At 35.7% G+C, this 20613-nt stretch overlaps 1 protein-coding gene across 7 annotated transcripts in view; it reads left to right on the forward strand.

Moving 5' to 3' along the window:
• LOC110457254 (semaphorin-2A-like) overlaps positions 1–20613 on the forward strand; it is a 121645-nt gene that overhangs the window by 38263 nt on the left and 62769 nt on the right. For 2 of the 7 annotated variants that reach the window (XM_021508442.1, XM_021508443.1), the window contains one exon: positions 6258–6427. The exons of 2 other annotated variants lie outside the window; for them this stretch is intronic. The gene's annotated coding sequence lies outside the window, so the exon portion shown is untranslated. Of the gene's footprint in view, positions 1–6175; positions 6428–11042; positions 11143–18158; positions 18321–20613 lie in introns of those variants that run through there. 3 more of the 7 variants (XM_021508441.1, XM_021508446.1, XM_021508447.1) reach the window with 3 other exon arrangements.

Here is a 20613-nt window from a genome sequence, read left to right on the forward strand (position 1 = left end):
AAAAGTGGGGAAATTGGCAAAATTTGAAAAATCTTCCTCTTCAGACCTAGAAATGCTAATAACAATATATTTTTTATGAATGTAATGATGTGATGTTCCTTTATTATTGCTGTGAATTTCATTACCATAGGTAATCCAATCTGTCCCTCCCCAGGGGAGTAAAGTTTAAAATTATGTATAAGAAATAGCACTTTCAGGTCAATATGTTTTCTTTTTTTTTCAGTAGAAATAATTCAGACATGTCAGAGTTATTTTCATTGGATGGCAATTTTGTAATACAAATTTTAAAACCTCCCAAGTGGCACATATGACAACTCAATGATGAATAAGTTACAAGATCTGTTTCTGAAACAAAGTTCACTGGTGTTGAAGTTGTAACAAAATCTCTGTTTCAGGAGCAAATTTAATTTAGATACTGCACCACACACACTGCCTGACTAATCATTCTCTGATCAAATACAATTCTGTCAGGTTCTGCAAAGCTTTGCATTACACCAGATACCTATAGATTTTATTGGTATCAAGTCGATCTCACGGAGGAGGTGTCAAATTACTTTGGGAACATTTCTGGTGCCAATAAAACTTTGTTGAGCAAGTAGAAAGTAGATAATCAATTTGTGTACCTGAGCTTCAGAGGTTTTCAGTAGCTGATTAGAGACCATGTATGTAAAGGGACTGTGTCAGGTCTGCTGGTGCTATCAGGCATCCTATCAGGTTTGGGGGTAGTAAGGGATGTAGGCAGTCTATCAGGTGTGGGCCATGTGATACTGGCCAGCTAAAACACCATCTTATTGTCTAACAAAGATAGCACACCAGTTCTACTTCCTCTCTGTAAAGACTAGGAGGCATAAAGTTTGCCCAACTATCTCATGTATTTGTAGTAAAATGGCCAAACTCTCTGTCAAGATAAAATGGCTCTTTTATGGATACAAAAGGAAGCACCTGGCCAGTTTTGGGTCAATTCAGTTAGCAAAGGCCAAACAGTTATCTCTAGAAGAATTAAACGGCCTGATCCAGGAATCTGATTTATGTTCTCTCAGTATATCCTCTCTCTGTCTCCATACATACCGGGTATATATATATGTACGGATCATGATATGTAAGAAGTATTAATCCAATTTTGTAGTTACTGTGATGTTGAATTGATACTGGAATGATATATTAAGAGACTACCTGATGAGTAAGGAGACCTCTTTTTATAACTTTCCATTTACATCAGATTATATCTAAAAAAATACAGAAGAAATGTTTAGGTAGGTCCTAATTGTTGTTTAAGGTCATGGCCAAGTGACCCAGTGTATGAAAATTGTTCTTGGATAGAGTAATAGGAACCGTATTCATTTAGGGGTAAAGGTCACAACCTCTGTTTGGTGTGTAGAGAAGTGTTGATGTTCAGAATTTCCTGTGTGATGTCATCGGATGCATTATTGTTTACCTTTAATATTGATCATAGGTTATTTAACCTACGAAAGGTTTTTTTACCAATATCTTTTTATGGACTCTTACAGAAAGGGCATACATGTCAACATAAGGTAGCACAGGTACCATATATTACCAGTGATAACCCCTTGTATGGTAATAAGCCCACCCCCACTATGCTTTACTTTTCGTGCAATGAGTGGGTGCCTGGTAATAAGCCCACCCCCTTTCTTCAAGTTCGTCGGCATGATTTTTTTATATTGTTGTACATCGTGCAATGTAAATTAAGTCATGCTAACAAGCAGAATATACCTGTACACTCCGCAGCGTCAAACATCTACTAGCATTTACAACATCATCGAAAAATGTGGCTGGCTGGCGATATCTGACCTCTGACTCTGACATGTATGTATAAAAACTCAGTATACAGACCATTTAGATTACAATGAAATATCAGTTTAGATAACATATGGTCGTTTTATGAAATGATTTAATGTACAATAGCAGCACACATATACATACAAACAGATACATATAAATGGCCTTGCGCTCTTGGTGTCCACTTGACACTGTAGACATCATCTCAGTGGATGAGTAGAGGGTGGGACACTGTGTTGGTTTTAATTCTGAATATAACATCAGTTAATTAATTCAATTCTCTAGATCTGTGTCTTAGATACAAGTGCTTCATAAAGAGGATGAATTGTGAAAATATTAAATTCCAAACCAACAATTTAATCAATTTACAACTTACGAATTTGCAAAATTTGATCGGGTCTGTGCTGCCATTAAGTTTATAAGGCTTAAGCTAAATCTAGGTCTGCAGTTTCTTCAAATAAACAACTTGGAAATGATAGGGTTGTGTAAAATCTGGTGTAGTACAGAAGAGAGAAAAAACTTCGACTACTACGCCCAACGGGACTTAGCTAGGTTTGAGGACAGAGTCATGGGAGAGGTTAAACAGATGTGTGTAATAGCTGAGCAACTAGAAGTGTGTGCAATGTTCATATTTCCTCACATTTTGGGAGGGAACGGTACAGTAGTACATTATCACACAAATGCAGTCTGCATCTTATTTACTGTGATAGAATGTATTCCTCAATTTTTGAAATGTTTTCGCAATAATTCTACTTGAAAGTTAAAATAGCTTTCAACTTCTTGTCAATTTCACGAAGCTATCTGAAGCTTTATGATGGTCTGCTCATGATTGAATAAAGTGCCACCAACTTTAAACACATAATGATAGAAAAATAAAGTTCATCGCTGTCATATGTAATTGAAATTTATTGTTGTAAATAATTGAAAGATTTTGTATAGATTGTCAAGTCGTTATGGTCAAAAAGAAAGACAGGCTTCATAGGGTTTCCATTTACCAACAGTAGAAATTTAAAACCACTGCTTATATAAAATTGCAAATTATTATGATTTTTCTGAAGCATATGGATGACTTTCAGGTATTTACTCTATATAAAAACAGGGGTCCTTGTCCTCAGAAAGTTTATAAACAAATGGGTATAGTTACTGGTAATGAGCTCATCACTGGCAAGGGGAGGGCTTAACATCAAGCATTAGATTATCATTGGATGTATACCAAACATGAGCTCATCGAATATAAAACTAACATGGGGTGGGCTTACAAGCATTGGACCAATGCAGGATGTATACTGTCCAAGTTCATCACTGGATATAAACAGTAGTAAGGGGTGGGCTTAACTCCATCCATGGTTATTATATCACTGGTAACATGTGGTAGTTAAGTTGTGATATTGGTCAACATTGTAACATTTTATTCTGGGTAATGATGACATGACACTAGTTAATGACATACAGATTGATTTGGTGTGAATGAGAGGGACCTCCTGATGTGTAGGTATGTTTAGGTTGTCTGTGACTGGTAGTGTTTGTATACAATACCTGAGTATGTATGCTTGGTTCCACCTTCTTAGTCTCTAATCTGTGAAAGTTTGTGTAAAGTCAGTGCTAGGCGTATACAATTACAAGAATTAGCCTGTGGTCACCCACTATAGTAATTGTGTTGTGAATGGGATCTTCCTCAGATAGAGTCCAGTGGAGATCTAATGATAAACACTGTCCATCACCATTAGTGTTATTAGATAACAGTTTGGTTGGTCAGTACAACCCCTCCAGCTATCAAAATGGTCAGCTATATAGCTAGCTGTTTGAGATTTTAAGGTGGATTGCACTGCTGTCCACCATGCAAGGTGTCGCACACATCAGTTTAAGGTGGCTTGCACCAACAAAAACACAACAACCATCACTTGAAGTAGGTGTAGTTCTGATTCACTGACATAATGATATGAATATCCCTGCCTGCATTGATTAAGATTGCTTGCACTGCTACCAACTTTTAACATTCTGATCGTATTAGGAATCTGTGCCAAAATGTTTGTAGGATCACGTACACTAGTACTGCTTACATTGCATTTCTTCTTTAATTGTTGTGCTCAACCTACCTTTTCATCTACAGTAGGTTAAAAAAACAAAAAAACAAAAACATGCTGGTAGATTTCATGAATTTGGAGTCTCGTTCAATATCTAGAGTTTTCCTGCACAAAGTGGTCTATATGATGGCCATTGATGTAAAAACAAAAAACAGTAATGAACAAACGTTCTACAGGGATCTATAACATTAAACTAGCATGTCAGTACCTTAATAGATTTAATAGCTCAACTAGTCAGCTTTATATACATCTTGGTTTGCAATCAGTAGTAGATGGATTGATTATCAAAGAAGCAATGTCATGGTCAGATCACGAGGCTAGGAGCATCAGCTATCTGGCTACAGTTTAAAACTATTTCCAACAGAGAGGAAAGCCTTGCCCAGATCAATGTAATATTTAGACTCCATGGGTTAGGGATAAGAGGATCAGCTCTCTGCATGTCCTGACTATGAGTCTCCTGGAATATAGGTTCTCATATCAAAGGTCAGAGGGCACCCTGTTGTCAGACTCCTTTGACCTTCAATATGAATGTGACCTTCAGACAATTTAGCACACAAGAACCTGAGAACTGGTCCCAGGCTGTTTTGACTGGTCTCAGATTATCAACAGTGTGGGAGGGGATCTGATCTACTGTTTGACCTTTAGTCTGACCTCTAATTGATCTAGTTTGTCATTGATTTATGGAGAGTTGTGTATCAGCTAAAATGTAATGGTATTTAATTTGCCCATCATCTATATAAGGTTACTGCATTAATATACTTCGCTATATATTAAGAGTTGTTATGATGCTAAACATTAACCACATGACCTACTTCTATTAAAGTTAAACCAAAGGTGAAAAAAAACCTCCAAAGAAATGAAATTGAATAGCCATGCAAGAATGTATAATTATAAAAGGCATCTCCATATTTCCATTAACAGGTGAAGTAATATATTAGGATGCCTAGCTAAAACATGTGGAAAACTCACCCCAGTCAAATGTCCTGGCCTCACCTGAAAATCCTTATTTACCTCCTTAATTATTAAAACTAAATCTGTATCCTAGATTTCATATACTGGAACTATACAGATAAGGTCTTACATTAAAATTTGTAATTTGAAATTATCTGCTCTTAACTTCATCTAAGTTGTCACAGTGTTTTAGAGAGATCAGCAGCTGAAGGAAACATACCATATATTATCATTAACTCATAAGCAGAGCACTTTCCTAATGTTTTGTTTGTGACTTTATTTTTCCGTTCATACATAAAATTACAATCACTCCTATCATTAAGGTCACTGCTAACACTTTCTTTTCTTTAATTTTACAAAAAATAATTTAACGAGTAAAAATCTCATTAATCTTCTAAATTAGACAAAGAGTTTAAAAGCATAAAAAAAGACATTCTTTTTATGTTGCATGTCATCCACTTAGTCTGTCTCTCCATTCACCGATTATAGTAATTGATCAGCGACCATGGATGAAGACAGATGGACAAAGACACTCTACTTTGTTTTGTCAAGTGTACACACTTATTAGTGTTGAATTTAGTTTTTTCTTTGGGTTTTTTTTAACCCATTTCTCATTATTCACACAAAATGTGTGAGGAATTTAAAATGTTAACAATCGTTACATGAAATGAATTACAAAGGAAATTGCTTACCGTGTCAAAGACAATTGACAGGTAAGTTCTACAATGTACATTGTACAGCATAGAGGATTTACCTCCCTTTGATAATAAACCTTTTCTAATGAGGATCAATTAGCAAGAAAACATTATTCCCATCACTTCATTGCTGCATATCTAGGATTATTTGACGGTTTCCCCAGAAACAATTCCCATATTATGTGCCTTTTTTTATCCAATGTCTATCTATATTTCTGACAGACATAAATTGTACATCAACAATAGCTTATCTGTAGTTTCATCTTGTCTTTATTGGTTGATAAGTCAGAGTACACTTCACTTATCAACAAACCAGTCTTTTATTACCTGAAGGACACCTTGAGACATCGTAACCTTCAAAAATCCCACTATGGTTTAAAAGTTGTAAACAAGCCTTTGTAGTTTATACTCGTTTTAAACAAATTAGTACAAAATTAGCGTGAGCATGTATATCTTTAATCATCTTGCTGAAACGATGTTTTCATTTCAGAAATATAGTCTTGCTATCGAGGCAGAGCTGCTATATCTGTACTAGATATTAGAAAACAAGCTGATGCTGCTTGATAAGCTGGCATTTTGCGTGTTGATACCGATGTATTTGGTTTTGAGATGGCCCCCCCAATGCATAAAGCTACTTCCTCTGGCAGATGTATCAGTCAATGTTAGGCTGTAGTATGTGTAGCAGGGTGCTTGCTTCAATCCACTGACCCTGGTGTTTTCATCTCCACAGTTGAGCCCCCCGGGTATCATAGGGATCAGCTGTCACACCATACTCAGGCAGGAAGTGCAAGAAAACAGACTTGGACATATTTAACTGTGATTGTGGAATAATTTCTCTGTGGATGTATGTGTAAACATAGAAGGCCAGCCTCCGCAACAGCTATAGGGGATGCTACATAGGTAAGTCATAGTACAGGCCGATCAAGGAAACGATGCACTTACATGGGATTCCTTTAAGGCACTTGTGACTTTATAATTTGACATTTTGGAAGTGATAGTATCTTATAGATAAGGTATTTTACTGTCAGTATGTCTAGATAAATTTGCTGTAGGAGAAATGAGAAAATGATGTATTCAGTGAATTTGTTTGACTATAACACAGCAGGTTTTCATGTAAGCATCAGAATACATGTGGTGTATAGCTGGTATAGTTAGTGGAATTACGTTTGTATAGCAGCAGGTACTTGCTATTACCTAGTACATATTATATATAAATATATGTACCTACAAGGCATCGGCGGCTTGATCAATAGGGCACATATTGGTCTTGTAAACATGTGATGATTAATGATCATGGAGACCATGTAAGTGATGCAACCACATGACTACTTTATTTCTTACTTACTTAGTATGTAAAATAGATTGCTGAAGTTTGAATATTCTATATTAATGTTTCAACATAGACAGAAATATCTAAAGTCCCTAGCGTTTACTGTATAGACGTACCTTGCTATCAGTATAGTTACTGTACCATAACATATTATAAAAACCCTAGAAATAAGGTGTCAATTATAGTTCATAGATTTTATCCCCAACACAAGTACATGTGTATAGACTAACACATGATTGGTTGGTTGATTGATCAGGCTTAACTTACATCCATGTTCCAGCTATAACCAGCCTAGGACAATATAGATTAACACGTTTGTAGGTGAACAATATCACAAACAAGTATAACAAGTTATTTTTATAAACTAACAAGTTTGTAGGTGTACTCCTCACAAATAAATACAGCAAGTTTTTGAATCTTAAAGCACATATATAAGAATTCATGCAATGAATATTTTTTCAAAAGAAAACTACATATTTTAACAGTAGATGGTTTGAATAAACAACATAACATATATAGCTAAAATGTACTCAAGAAAAATGTTAAATTATTAATGACATTACAATTTTAGTTAATTAGATATTGACACCAATGATGTAATTGGCCAGCAAGAATGCCATAGATTGAATTAAATTTAATGCTGATGTATAAAGCTGAATAGTAAAGAGCATGTGAATTTTAATAGTAATATTGACTAGTTTCACTCTGCTCCATGGCCTAGGTGATTATAGGCCCATGATGCCTGGGTATCATACAGTAGGTTGACTCCAGGCCGTTCAGTGATGAACTCCATTAGTATGTTGATACTGGGAAACAGAGAGGGAATGAGGTGAAATAAATTAGAACTTCACATGCCTAGTCATGAAATCAACATTGCATTATTGATCAGTTGGAGCACATTATAGCGGCCACATCAGCTATTGTTAGGGGCCAAAACCAGCGATGACTGTTGCCTGACTGTTGCCGTGGTAATTCACAGTTTCGAGATAGCATATCTTATAGTGGATTTTTCCTAGGTATTGTGACATTCACCCCGCTTTTCCATCCAAACGCTGGATTGATTTTCACATATTGATATCTTCCCTTTGTTTACTTCTCTCCTTGTCCGTTTCAAGGGGAATAACTTTGATGAATAAATCATGTAATGGAATAAGTATACCACTTTAATGGTACTCACATAGTGTGAAGTGATAAAAGCATCTTTCCTGAAGATTTTCTGGATATAATAACGTATGATAAAATGACTAACTTAATCTGTCTGCTATATAATACTATTGAATAAAACCTTTGTATAGACTGAAAATATCTGGGACACATGTGAGTCTTCTAAAATTTGTTTTCAGTTTGGTAAATATCAACAACTGATAATTCTAGTAAATATCAACAACTGATAATTCTAGTAAATATCAACAGCTGATAATTCTATAATGGTCATAAAAGGTGATGTTTTCTATATGTGTGTATGTACATAGAATTAGTTCTTCAGTTCTCATAGCCACTGGTGATGAGTGGTGGCAGTGTAAATGTATGGTAGTCAGAGAGATTATCAGTGTACATATGTAGGCCAGTAAGGTAATTGTTTCATAAACAAATGCTGAAAGTTACTCACAGTCTATGTAAGACCAATTAAGGGAAGGAAAGCCCTCATCATCAAAAAGAAATGTCCCACTCAGAACAAGAGTATATAAGTTATCTCACCTGTGGTGGGATGAATGATGAGATATTTGTAAGCGCGGAAAATGATGCATTTGTTTACTTGTATAAAACCTGTGGTTACCATGTTTATCTGTATTATAATGCCCCAATCAGAAACATATCTCATTTTACATATTCTGTATAGAACTTGTCAGTATATGGGGTGAACATTCGGGAACAAGTACATAATTTCATCCTTTTCCAAGCAGTAGCTAGGTTGCCTTGGCTAATCCTAGGTATAAATAGCCTTCACACTTTGATAGATGAGGTGGCTGTTGGCCTACTCTAGTTAACTGCTACACACAAACCTGTCTGGTCAGTTCACTTCAGTAAGTATCCATCATATCTCACTGACCAACTGTTTAGTTTCCATTAAAATCAATCAACAGAGAAGTAATGCCAATAAAAACAGAAGTGGTGTAGTGGTGTATGGTGTGTGAGGTTAGGAACCCGGTGTAAACACAGCTATAATACTAGTTTTATAGACACGTTCATTTGTACAGCGTATCGGTGAGAACTTTTTTTGTGTGACAGATTCTCAGCAGGTGAATGAAATTCATCAAATCACTTAGCTTCTAGATGTAGTACTTGATTCCTTATAGATTTAATAATCAGCTGATAAAAATCACTCTACTTATGTTACTTAGTCAAAATATGTTAGCTTTTGAAATGCTTGCACCCTCGGTAATACTGATCGGTGCTGTAGTAGTATAATCTGTGTACATAGATAACCTGTTTGTTGAATTTTCACAAATTTCACATTAAATATCTACCCAGTAAAAAATAACTATAGTGTAAGTATATAAGGCTCATCTTGTGAAAATGAATTATTTATTGTGAACAAATTTACATATTTCAGCACTTAATTATGGTAATCAGTCTTATCACTAAATATGTTATTACTCTTCCTGTATGATACATGTATGATAAATATTTAATATTTACTTTTGTGTTTATGAGATTTCAGCACTTAATTACGGTAATCAGTCTTATCACTAAATATGATATTACTCTTCCTGTATGATACATGTACAGCTGGTGGGCCAAAACATTGTGCATGTGTATAACATTAAAAAATCACCAATGCACAGAGTACTGATAAGTCTACTGGATCAATTGGATAAACAAACCACATTTATACCCTGTTAAACAGATTGACACAAAGTTTGTATCAACTCAAGACAAAATCCTTGTTTAAAAAGTAAATTATATCAAAAAGTGAAAGCATGGCATAAACCTAGCTTTCTTTTATGGTGAAAAATAAGATTGTAGCTAGTTTTGTCATAAAACTATGGTAATCTTATTATATTAAGAAATGTTATCCATTAGTTGATAACATTTGATAAATCAATAGTTTACAGATTTGTCTTCAAGTAATAAGCTGGTGTGCTGGCAGACATAATATTTATCTAACTATACAGGAAGTGTGTATAATAAATTATCCCGTCTATGTCAAATTAGCAACAGGCAGTGATATGGAACCTGTGGAAAAGCATGTTTTCCCAAAAAAAATCACTCTCATATGATCTTACAGTACAGCTCCGCCATGGCATGCGCGGACACTTAAATTTAAAATGTAAATATCCTTTTACAGTGGAAAAAATAAGTAGGGGATTACCCTATTTACACATCCTTGATCGATGAAACACTTTAAGGATGCCTGTACCAAAGACTGCATGTAACTGTGAATTGGACATTTTTTACTGGTATGAGGCAATAGCTTTAATAAATCATTTCTGAAAAGAAAGCCTATACCGTGCGGAACATTTATCAAAACACTAATAAATGTGAAATAGACCCAAAAAAACACCAACAGTGGTATAAAGTGATCATGCAACAGGGTGATACCAGGATTCTAACTGTTGACCTCCCGTCACAATAGGTCACCTCTAACCAGTACAGCTACCTGATCAGGGGTACTTCCCTAGCTTAAACCCACTAGAGTTGTTTCAAAAACGAAAATAAGGGGAGGTTACTGTAAACTGCGGTGGAATTCTCAAGTGTTTTCATGCAGAGGGACAAGGATCCTTAAAACAGTGTTATATACAACAGAGGTAAGTTTTGTCAGACACGATAAATATGTAAACATCGTGAATCTTGTGATTGGAACTTATTTTCTGATAAGACATAAAGACCTGATAGACATAAATACTTTCTAGAAAGTGTTGTGTTAAGTTAGTGAGCTGATATTGGTTAAGTTATGATAAAGAGTGTTTTAGGTTTTTTTCTGAGTTTTAAAATGAAAATCAAGATCATTCTGTCAAGTTAGACATGTTAGAACTAGATATTTAAAACCTGTTCCTACTACAATTTCAAGGAAGATAGTGAAATTAACTTGAATATATTTATGTAATGTGCAAAAGAATACACAACTTTAAATAGGAATTCAGTACAAAGAGTGAAGCTTTTTTTTTAAATCTGGATATTTTGTTATTTTCTGTTGCTCGTCATACTTCCTGGAAATTTTGTCTAGCTCATTTACATGTACCTGACATGCTGTGTCACTGTATTCTATACAACATAGGGTACATGTAAGATATATCAGTACCTTAAGTGATGACATGTGGACATTTCACTGATACTATGTAAGGTAAGGTTGATTAATGGGTTAGAAATACCAGGCCAGCTCGGGTACTTAGCTGTACAAGGTGTAAAGGTGTGTGCACATACTCCAGTGAGTCTTACGTACCTTGGGTGAAGCCATATTTTCATTGATATTGCTTTGGGGTAAATCCTTCACAGTATATAGATCGTGCAGCGTAAACAGGAAGCCATCTTCTTATAAACACGAACCTCTCTAGGAATTTGTTTAATCATATCCATGTTACAGACATTATATTACTGGTGGTGCTTGATTGGAATGTGTTGAGAAGTTTGCTTATATATTGGTATCTGTGTGATAAATATCAGTGGGGGGACTGTCTTACTAGTAGTATCTGGGGGTGAACTTGACAATTGATGACTGTAACTGGTACCGAGGAACTGTCCTAAACCTCCTACCATGAAATCTACATCAAAGAGCAGCTGTTTATAAAGATTGTTTACCAGCCTATAGCTATGCTATGTATCACCAATAAGCCCATGCCTGGTAATAAGCCCATCTATGTCAATTACAGCTCAGTAGAAATGCTAACTAATGCTATTTTGTTGTCCTGCAATCAGCCCACCTTTAATTAGAGTCAGATTTTATAGTGTAAAGCTTTTCTCAAACATAGACATATGTAAGAGTAAAGTAGAGCAAAGATTTGGTTGCTACAAATAAAATGAACATTCAGTACATGTGTCTGACCTTAATAAGAGTGTATCTATATTTTAGCGATGGATTAACTTAAAATGGACTGTTATCTTTCTCTTATCTGGAAGTAAACTAATACATGAACTATTATCATTCTGTTACCTAGAAAAGGACTCTATCATTGTCTCATTTACTCTTTGATCGTCCTGTTACCTGGAAATGTAGTATTAAACCACGTTATCATTGTCTCATTTACTCTTTTATCATCCTGTTACCTGGAAATGTAGTATTAAACCTGCTATAATGCCACCATCTCCATGAAGAGACTACCTGTGTTAAACTTTGCTCACTTGGCTGTCTGTTTGAACTTCACAAAAGTGGTTTATTCTCAGGACAAGTTTGACTATCATCCTTCTCGTACCTGAATATGGATTGCTGTGTTTACGTGCCTTCAAAATACCAGTGTTTCTCTAAGACTGTACCAGTAATGTAGCCTGGAGTTAGGTACCTTACACACCATCACAAGCTGAAACACAGTTATATGTTCATTCAGCCTAATTACTTTGCCATTATCATGCATGTCTATAAAACCTTTCAAAATGATTCCGGAATATTTGAGTAGGATGTTAGAGGGATGATTTGTGATTGGTTTGTATTAATTTAGAACAGTGATGTTCATTTTGTCCTTTTACAGGAAATGTAGAAATTAATGTATAAAGTATTCATGACTATACTCCAGCAACACCCGAACTTCCATTGTAAAGTAGGATTTAGATGGTGTGTAGGCATGGCTTGGATCTTTGAGAGTATAAAAGTAGGCGGTACTGAGGTATCAACTGACACTACTGCCTGCAGCACAGAGGTACATTTTAAATACTGGTAATAGATGTGATAAGTATAAAGAATGCTGGATCCTGTGTATGATTAGTATAAAGAATGCTGGATCCTGTGTATGATTAGTATAAAGAATGCTGGATCCTGTGTGTACCCATTTGCCTCCTTCTGTTTATGATCTTGTCCATTATACAAGAGGCTAGTCTCATTAATGACTTCCTGTACATATATGATCCACCTGTCTCTAAATCTCTGTTATAATTCTCTAAATGGCTACAACGTCTACTGATGTTTATGGTTTTCACAATTGCACTAGAACTGAAAATAGTATAGTGGTTTAGAAACTGCAGGAGTCCACTTTCTAGCTTTTTAAAAACCATTTTGTCTATTGTTAAATTTGGCCACAATAATATATACCTACAGGTATTCCTAACCTTCATATTTTTCAACCCTTATTGAAATGTCTCTCTCCTTCAAGGGCTAAATAGGTCAAAAATAATAAAGTTCGACTAAATAATTAAGTTGTTTGGACTGTTTTATTCCTCGTAAGTTTAGTTCTTTGCTAGACTAGAAGCTGTATTTAGTAAAAACTATTCCATACACCTAACCTGATACCTCCTTGAAAGACGACATGTTCACAAATCTTCATGTTAAATATTTTATCGTCTCTGGTGATTAGAATTGTACTCTTTGAGTGTATTTGTTGAAAGATGAGATCATTTCCCATCTGTATCCATAACAGTGACATCATTCCATGGGCAGCAACAGTTCCGTGTCAGTTTAGATTTTGTCAAGGACAAGTCTGTAAAGCAGGGTATGAAATATTGACTTCTTGTCTCCGCTTTGCAGTCCAGTTCCGTGACAGCTGCCAGTGCAGTCAGCTCTATTGGGTAATTACCATAAAATAACCTGGTGTGATCGCTGAATCATTGGGGAGATGACTTTCCCGACGATTTTCGGAATTGTAAGTGAGAAAGTTCAGCTTAGACAATCAGGGACCAAAATACATTACATTCTTACAGTACATACATATATGGTTCGTGTCAAGTTCCATCAATATCTTTTTAATGAACTCATGCATAAAGTTGAAATTTAACTTTAGCTCAGATTTGTTGAAAGAAATTTGGCTGAAAGCTTGGGGTGTTATATTGAAATATAGCCATGTTCCATTTATCCTGGATCCTCCATCCACTTGTGGAGGGTTCCAGGAAAGGCTCAGTATGAACATGGAGTAAAGCTGAAGTCGAGGCCCCTAAAGTGGTCTGCATCTTTTCTCTTCTTCCATACCACCTTCTTTTCTGAACTTGCCCCGCAGTGGTACAGTTACTGGTAGTACGAATTATTCTGACGTTTTATCGACTTTTTTATATCGGTCTGTTGTCGATTAACGTCAGAACTCCGACCCTCTATAATATATGCGGGAAATAAGCTACCCGCGCCTGGGTCGCTCTTCAAACTGATATTTTAGAAACAAATTGTCACTTTCACACACATGTCGCACATGGATCGAAAGATCTATTCTTTATGCACTAGGTGGTATCAATAACATGTTTCAAAGATCATTATAGGAACAGTATTTTCCAACGTTTTCTATACCAACCCATGTTTTTAATGGAAAGTAGGGCATTACCGAAGGTATTTTCCAACGTTATGACGGTGGCCGTCGAGATTTTAGTCACGTGGCATTAGAAGGCGGGGTTATCAAAAACGTAAAGTAAAACAGAGTAAGTTTGAAAAAATATGTTTTTAGTGATTGTATTGGTTGTTTGAGGCATGTAATTTATGTTCATCTTGTGCATAAAGAATAGATCTTTCGATCCATGTGCGACTTGTGTGTGAAAGTGCAGGACGATTTGTTTCTAAAATATCTGTTTGAAGTGCGCTCCGGGAGCGGATCGCTTATTTCCCGCATATTATAGAGGGTCGGAGTTCTGACGTTAATCGACGACAGACCGATATAAAAAAAGTCGATAAAAGGTCAGAATAATTCGGACTAAGAAGTTACTGGATGATATAAAGGATTTATTTTTTATTTTATCAAGATTTTTATTTCAGTTTAACAAGGTGATTGCTGGTTTGAAGGTGTACTGAATATCCAGACACAACACAATAAGATAGACAAAAATAATTGTGAACTTATCAAATAAAACAAGGGAACTGGATAAACAAGTGATATCAAACTTGTAAAAATGAGGTGTATAAATCTGCAGGGGAACCAATTATCTCAACAACAAGGCTTATTGGTGATTAGAGCTGGAGTACAAACTTGCATTGATTGGATATAATGATCTGTTGGGAACATTTCATTGGAGGTAGATTTTATGTCGTGTTATTGGGTGTTATGTATCCCGCCTGCATATCTATCTATAGACTGCCCCCGTCCCCCACCCACACCCCTCCCCAGTTTCTAGAATATTAAATCATTTAGAAAAAAATGAACTCCAATACTTTTGATCACTTAGATGTCTGATTCTACGTTCTAAACTAAGGGGGGATAAGCTAGTAGTAAAAGTTTTTTTTATTTTTTTATGGCTTAGACTTGTTGAGCTCTCACATGATCAGGCATGAGACAATTTTTATGTTGACTGTTGGAGTCTGGTTTACCTGTCTTCTACAATACATGAACAGAGGATGGGTGTGTTGTCTTACTCCATGCCCATTTAATGGTGGCATAATAGAGTTTCATTGAGCTTGTCTTCTTTTTTTCACCTGAACAGTCAGTGGATGTAGAGTCTATGGCGGCTTTCTAAATGTAAGCTGTCTTCTACATGGTCATAAGCTATAAGTCTGATATACTTTCCTGCAAGATGTTGATGTGTGGCTCAAAACACTCACTGAGGTGTCTTCAACATGGTCGTAACACTAAAGTCCATCCGATGGTCAAATTTCTTATTTATATTTCTGGCTTACTGAAATCTCTTTTCCAGATAGTTTGATAAAATCCTTGTTCAGCAAATGTCTGTATGACTGTCTACATTATCACATCTTGCATACATATATCAGGTTATAAAAGTTTCAATATCTAGTTTCATAGTAACAATTTGTGGCATTTATGATAGATTAAACTCTACTATAAGTCTATACCAATAAACCTTATTCAGGGAAGTATGAAAAAACAGACAATTCTCCATCCAACTTGACACCTAAACCTTGAATGATTCTTGTCAGTCAGTGTAAGCATTTGCATCCTACCTAATTACCTCCGAGATTTACTGACATTTCATCTCAAAAAAACACTTGAAACAATTTCCATTTTTTCAGTGATAAAACTCATAACTACATATTTTTTTTTACATTCCAAACTGAAGTCCCCTCAGAGTTTTTGGTCTCGCTAGATATGGTGACTGGCTCGTTGTACGCTATGAGAAGGCTATTATTACCTTGGTTTATTGTGTGTACTGTCAGTGTCATAATGTTCCTAGATAACATCCTAGACCATTGTTAACCAGCCGAGACTGGGTGTGAAACTCATAAGGGTACATACCTCTTTATATCCTGAAAAATTCAAATATATATATATATTAAAAAGGTCATTGAAGTCTTGCTCTTTGCTATCATGTTCTCATAAAGAATAGCACATTCTGCAATAAAAAAGATGAGATAAGTGATACCAGAAAAATAGGAGTGACTTTTTTTGTGTAGTTAGGTTTGATATTCATAGATATCAAATGCCAGTAGAGAAATTAATGCCAACTGTGATTACGGACCAGACAAATAAAAAATGAAAAGCATTTTGTATAACGAATATTGAAAACAGATGTGTGGACAAGAATGAGTGTTTTAGTGCTTTATGAGGTATAACATATATACCAGTGATCAGTTTGTGGTAAGGTTACGATCAAGAGTATTAATGAAAAAATAGATTCTATCAGATCTCTTGTACTTGTTAAATTTATGATCTGTGTAGATTTAAAAATGATTTATATTGCATCATATGGACAAAAGAACAGATATCAGGTGTACTATCATAATTTAAAATGATAGATGTTTTTGAATGGTATACCGAAGTAAAATGGTATAGCAGTGTTTAAGTACCTGTCCAAAAGCACCTGAATCACTTATATATTGGGTTTTGGATATCAAAAAAAAAAAATGTACTTAGGGTATTGACTACCAACTTTTTCAGTTGTTTTTNTCAAAAGTTTTCTCCTTTCCATGTAAACCCTCCTTGGGATGATATTATCGTGTAAGACAAACAAGGATTTCATCCCTTGGGTTGGAGATTTCTCTGTCACACCCTCAAGGTAGGAGATGATTATTTTTCTCCCATGCTGTTTCACTCACAAATCTGCAGACAAGCGTTGATTGCATGTTTTCCCAGCTAATCCAGAGTTGTCTTCCATGGCCTGCTACGGTTGACATATGACGTCAATGCATTGATGACGTGACATCATACTTTTGTTATGACTTAGATCGCGCCATACTGCACGGGGCTATCTCCCCCTAGGAGGTGACAAGCTGAGCTTTTCAGGCTTAAAAGGGTGACACACCTGTGAAGTACTGTAATAACTCATTATAAAGGTAGTCTTCAATTAAGTGGAAAGTGAAACACATTTATATATACAACTCCAGTATGCTCTCTGTAAAAAAACTTATATTTAAAGGCCATGCTGATGCAGTAAATTGTATATTAAAGGAACGTGTCTGACTGTACAGTCGAGGTGTCATGACCTTTGATGAACAGGTATGAGTAGGGGTTGTGACCTTTGAGATGGATACAGGAGTTTAAAATTTCATTACACAGCAAAATCTTTACATAAAGTAAAGAGGTCGGGTATGAGGTGAAGACACTGGGTTATCTAAAATAAATCTTGCAGTCTCCCGGTAAAAAAACTATAATTCTGATATTGCACTGACACTGTTTGTAAATGGTGGTACTAGGATATTGGTAGCCTGGTGATGGAGTATTTATGCTGAGGTTACATTATAAGATTACATGTGCAGACTGCGAGGTGCCTGTGCTAGAAACAAGAAACCCCATATATCCCATCAACCATATATATTAAAAGGCTAACCTCATTTTTCTGAAAACCCGTTAATTTTGTGTTCAAATAAAATTATCTGTAATGTAAAAGTCCACTTGTCAGTTTATAATACATTACTGGTAAGATGGATTAAGAACATTTGCCAACCTATCTATCATAGTATATGATATACACACATCAGTAAGCTGATCTCGGACTAGATTTTAAGTTAAATTTCCTTGAAATGTTTCATTTTTACTCTTAAAAAATGGATTTATTGGAAATATTTATAAGTCACATTGAGAGTAAGTCTCCCCTGATGTGAAGCAGTAAAGGAAACAGCTACATTTATCAGATAAAGTTAAATTGTTAATATTTACGTTATAGTTATTTGTTTCAATCAGGCTATACAGCCACAAAAAGGAAATAGATTTATATGTTTCCTGAAGTACCTATGTCCTAGACTAGCCATGTGGCATAGAGATTTAGGTTTTTTCTGGAGGATGTGTACATGTTGAACTACAGTATGTCTCATTTCAGTTGTTACATATTACTGGAAATGTTTCCTTGTAGAATCCTGTTAGTGCCAGGAGATGAGGATGTAACCTCCAGTGTTTATAAACTCTCCCGCTTCACATGCTGCTTCAAATAACTGGATATGTCTTATTTACCGGTACCACCCTGAAAACAAGTGACCTCTTCAACTTCAGATCACCGTAGGAATTCAGCAAGAAGGTTACAGTCATATTTATTGTCGTTCTTTTCTAAAAAAAATCTAAAAGTTTACAAACATGTTACATGGTTATATCATAAGCATGCTTGTGCTGCATGCTATGGCATGGTGCCAGGTTGAAGCACTGTGAAATGTTAAAATGATTTTATCTTGATGCTAAATTTGATAATTTTTCTTTATTGAATCACAAATATTACTGACAGTAGGATATTTGTATCCTTCCATCTATTGCAGATATGTAGAAGTATGATACGGGGAATGATATATGTATATCAAGGGGCAGACAATATCTACACGAGCAAAAATGGTTTTAATTTGACAAAACATTGTTCATGATTACTTCATATCTTAAACATCATTGTCTGATGTAAAACGTTTTGATCAACAAGATGTGATCCTGTACAGAATTTGTATAAAATCATTGTCTGCTCATGTATGTGTTAAAGGTAATAACAGTACTTTTACAAAAAAAGAATTCAATATGATGTCATCACATCACCTGATGTTCTGTGCTGCACATGTGTTGCGTGAGCTAGGAACATGCTACACATTCCCATGCATGTTGTTGACAAATGCCAGGAATTCTTTTTTTAATCAGCTGCAGATCTGCATTGATGGTGTCGTGACGGCCGTGTCTTGGTTTCTGTGGCAACGTGTTGTGTGGCTTTAATAACAACACATAGCTACAATTTTAGATACGCTATATTGGTAGACAGAACAAAACAGATAATGAAAACATGTACAGTACATTATTGATGTGTAAAATTTTATCATCCAAGGGATCTAATGATGTCAACGATGATATGAACAGCTGGTAAATATCAGATGGTATTGATTTTACATAAATATGGATACTTCATTCTACGATATTACATTGGTTCCTGGTAGGTGTTCCAAAGTGACTGTTGAGTTGCATGTTTAAATACATTTCTTTAAAGCTCCTCAGAACATACATTACCACTCCTTGCTGAAACAAGTAAATAAACATTCAGCTAGCAGTGTAATAGGAGAGGAAAAATGCAACAGGTCCACACCAGGTTCGAACCCAGGTCCTCTAAACTCAAGACGGACGCTCTAACTGTATATCATGAGAGAGAAAATGCAACAGTGCCACACGAGATTCACATCCAGGTCCTCTAAACTCTAGATGGACGCTCTAACTCTATATCAGGACAGAGACAATGCAACAGTGCCACACGAGATTCACATCCAGGTCCTCTAACCTCTAGATGGACGCTCTAACTGTATAACAGGAGAGGGAAAATGCAACAGGGCCACACCAGGTTCGAACCCAGGTCCTCTAAACTCTAGATGGACGCTCTAAATGTATATCAGGAGAGGGAAAATGCAACAGGGCCACACCAGGTTTTAACCCAGGTCCTCTATGAACTCTAGATGGACGCTCTAACTGTATAACAGGAGAGGGAAAATGCAACAGGGCCACACCAGGTTTGAAACCAGGTCCTCTAAATTCTAGATGGACACTCTAACTGTATAACAGGAGAGGGAAAATGCAACAGGGCCACACCAGGTTCGAACACAGGTCCTCTAAATTCTAGATGTACACTCTAACTGATTGGCCTACCTCAGGTCATTGGCCAGTAACCGGCCCAGTCCAGTAACAGTAGTAATGACTTTATCCTCATGTCAGTATTTAGATATTATAAATCACATATTGTAATGACCTGGTTCATTTAAGAATATTAAGAATATAGACCCTGAGCAGGTAATATCTGTTTTTCCCCAAACGTTCAGAAGTAAATATATAGACGTAAACTATTTCACTGCCTGTGTTTTGATATACCTATACATTGTATGTGACTGTGTACATGGTGCATGTATGTTTCACACATCTAAGGTATGTGTGAACTAGGAAGTTTTGAAGCAGAAACATAACTACGTTATCTAAATAATATATAAATTAGGTGATAAATAGACAGATTGTCATATGTTCTGGGAATACAATTGGCGACACCATACAATTCCAGGTGCAGGAATTTGTATTGCTCTCTGTGTTTTGCTGCAAACCTTTTCTGATTAAAATTGCATACATCCTTTCTTCTAGTTTTCCAAAAATAGACTTTCCGTTCAATTTGTTTACCACCACAATGAAATAAGATAACATACTGGTATTATTGTTACATTAACTCAATTCTATGTGTAAATCCTAGCATCTTCTCCGCAGTAAATCAATACTTGCCGCCTCAAAATGAAGTTTGGCTTCATATTTTAAACAATTGCAAAAATATTGATTTTACTGGTAGGCATGTGTTTTTGGAGCACAGATCATTGAAA

Source organism: Mizuhopecten yessoensis, unplaced genomic scaffold (assembly GCF_002113885.1).
Source record: "Mizuhopecten yessoensis strain PY_sf001 unplaced genomic scaffold, ASM211388v2 scaffold9061, whole genome shotgun sequence".
NCBI classification, from domain to species: Eukaryota; Metazoa; Mollusca; class Bivalvia; order Pectinida; family Pectinidae; genus Mizuhopecten; species Mizuhopecten yessoensis.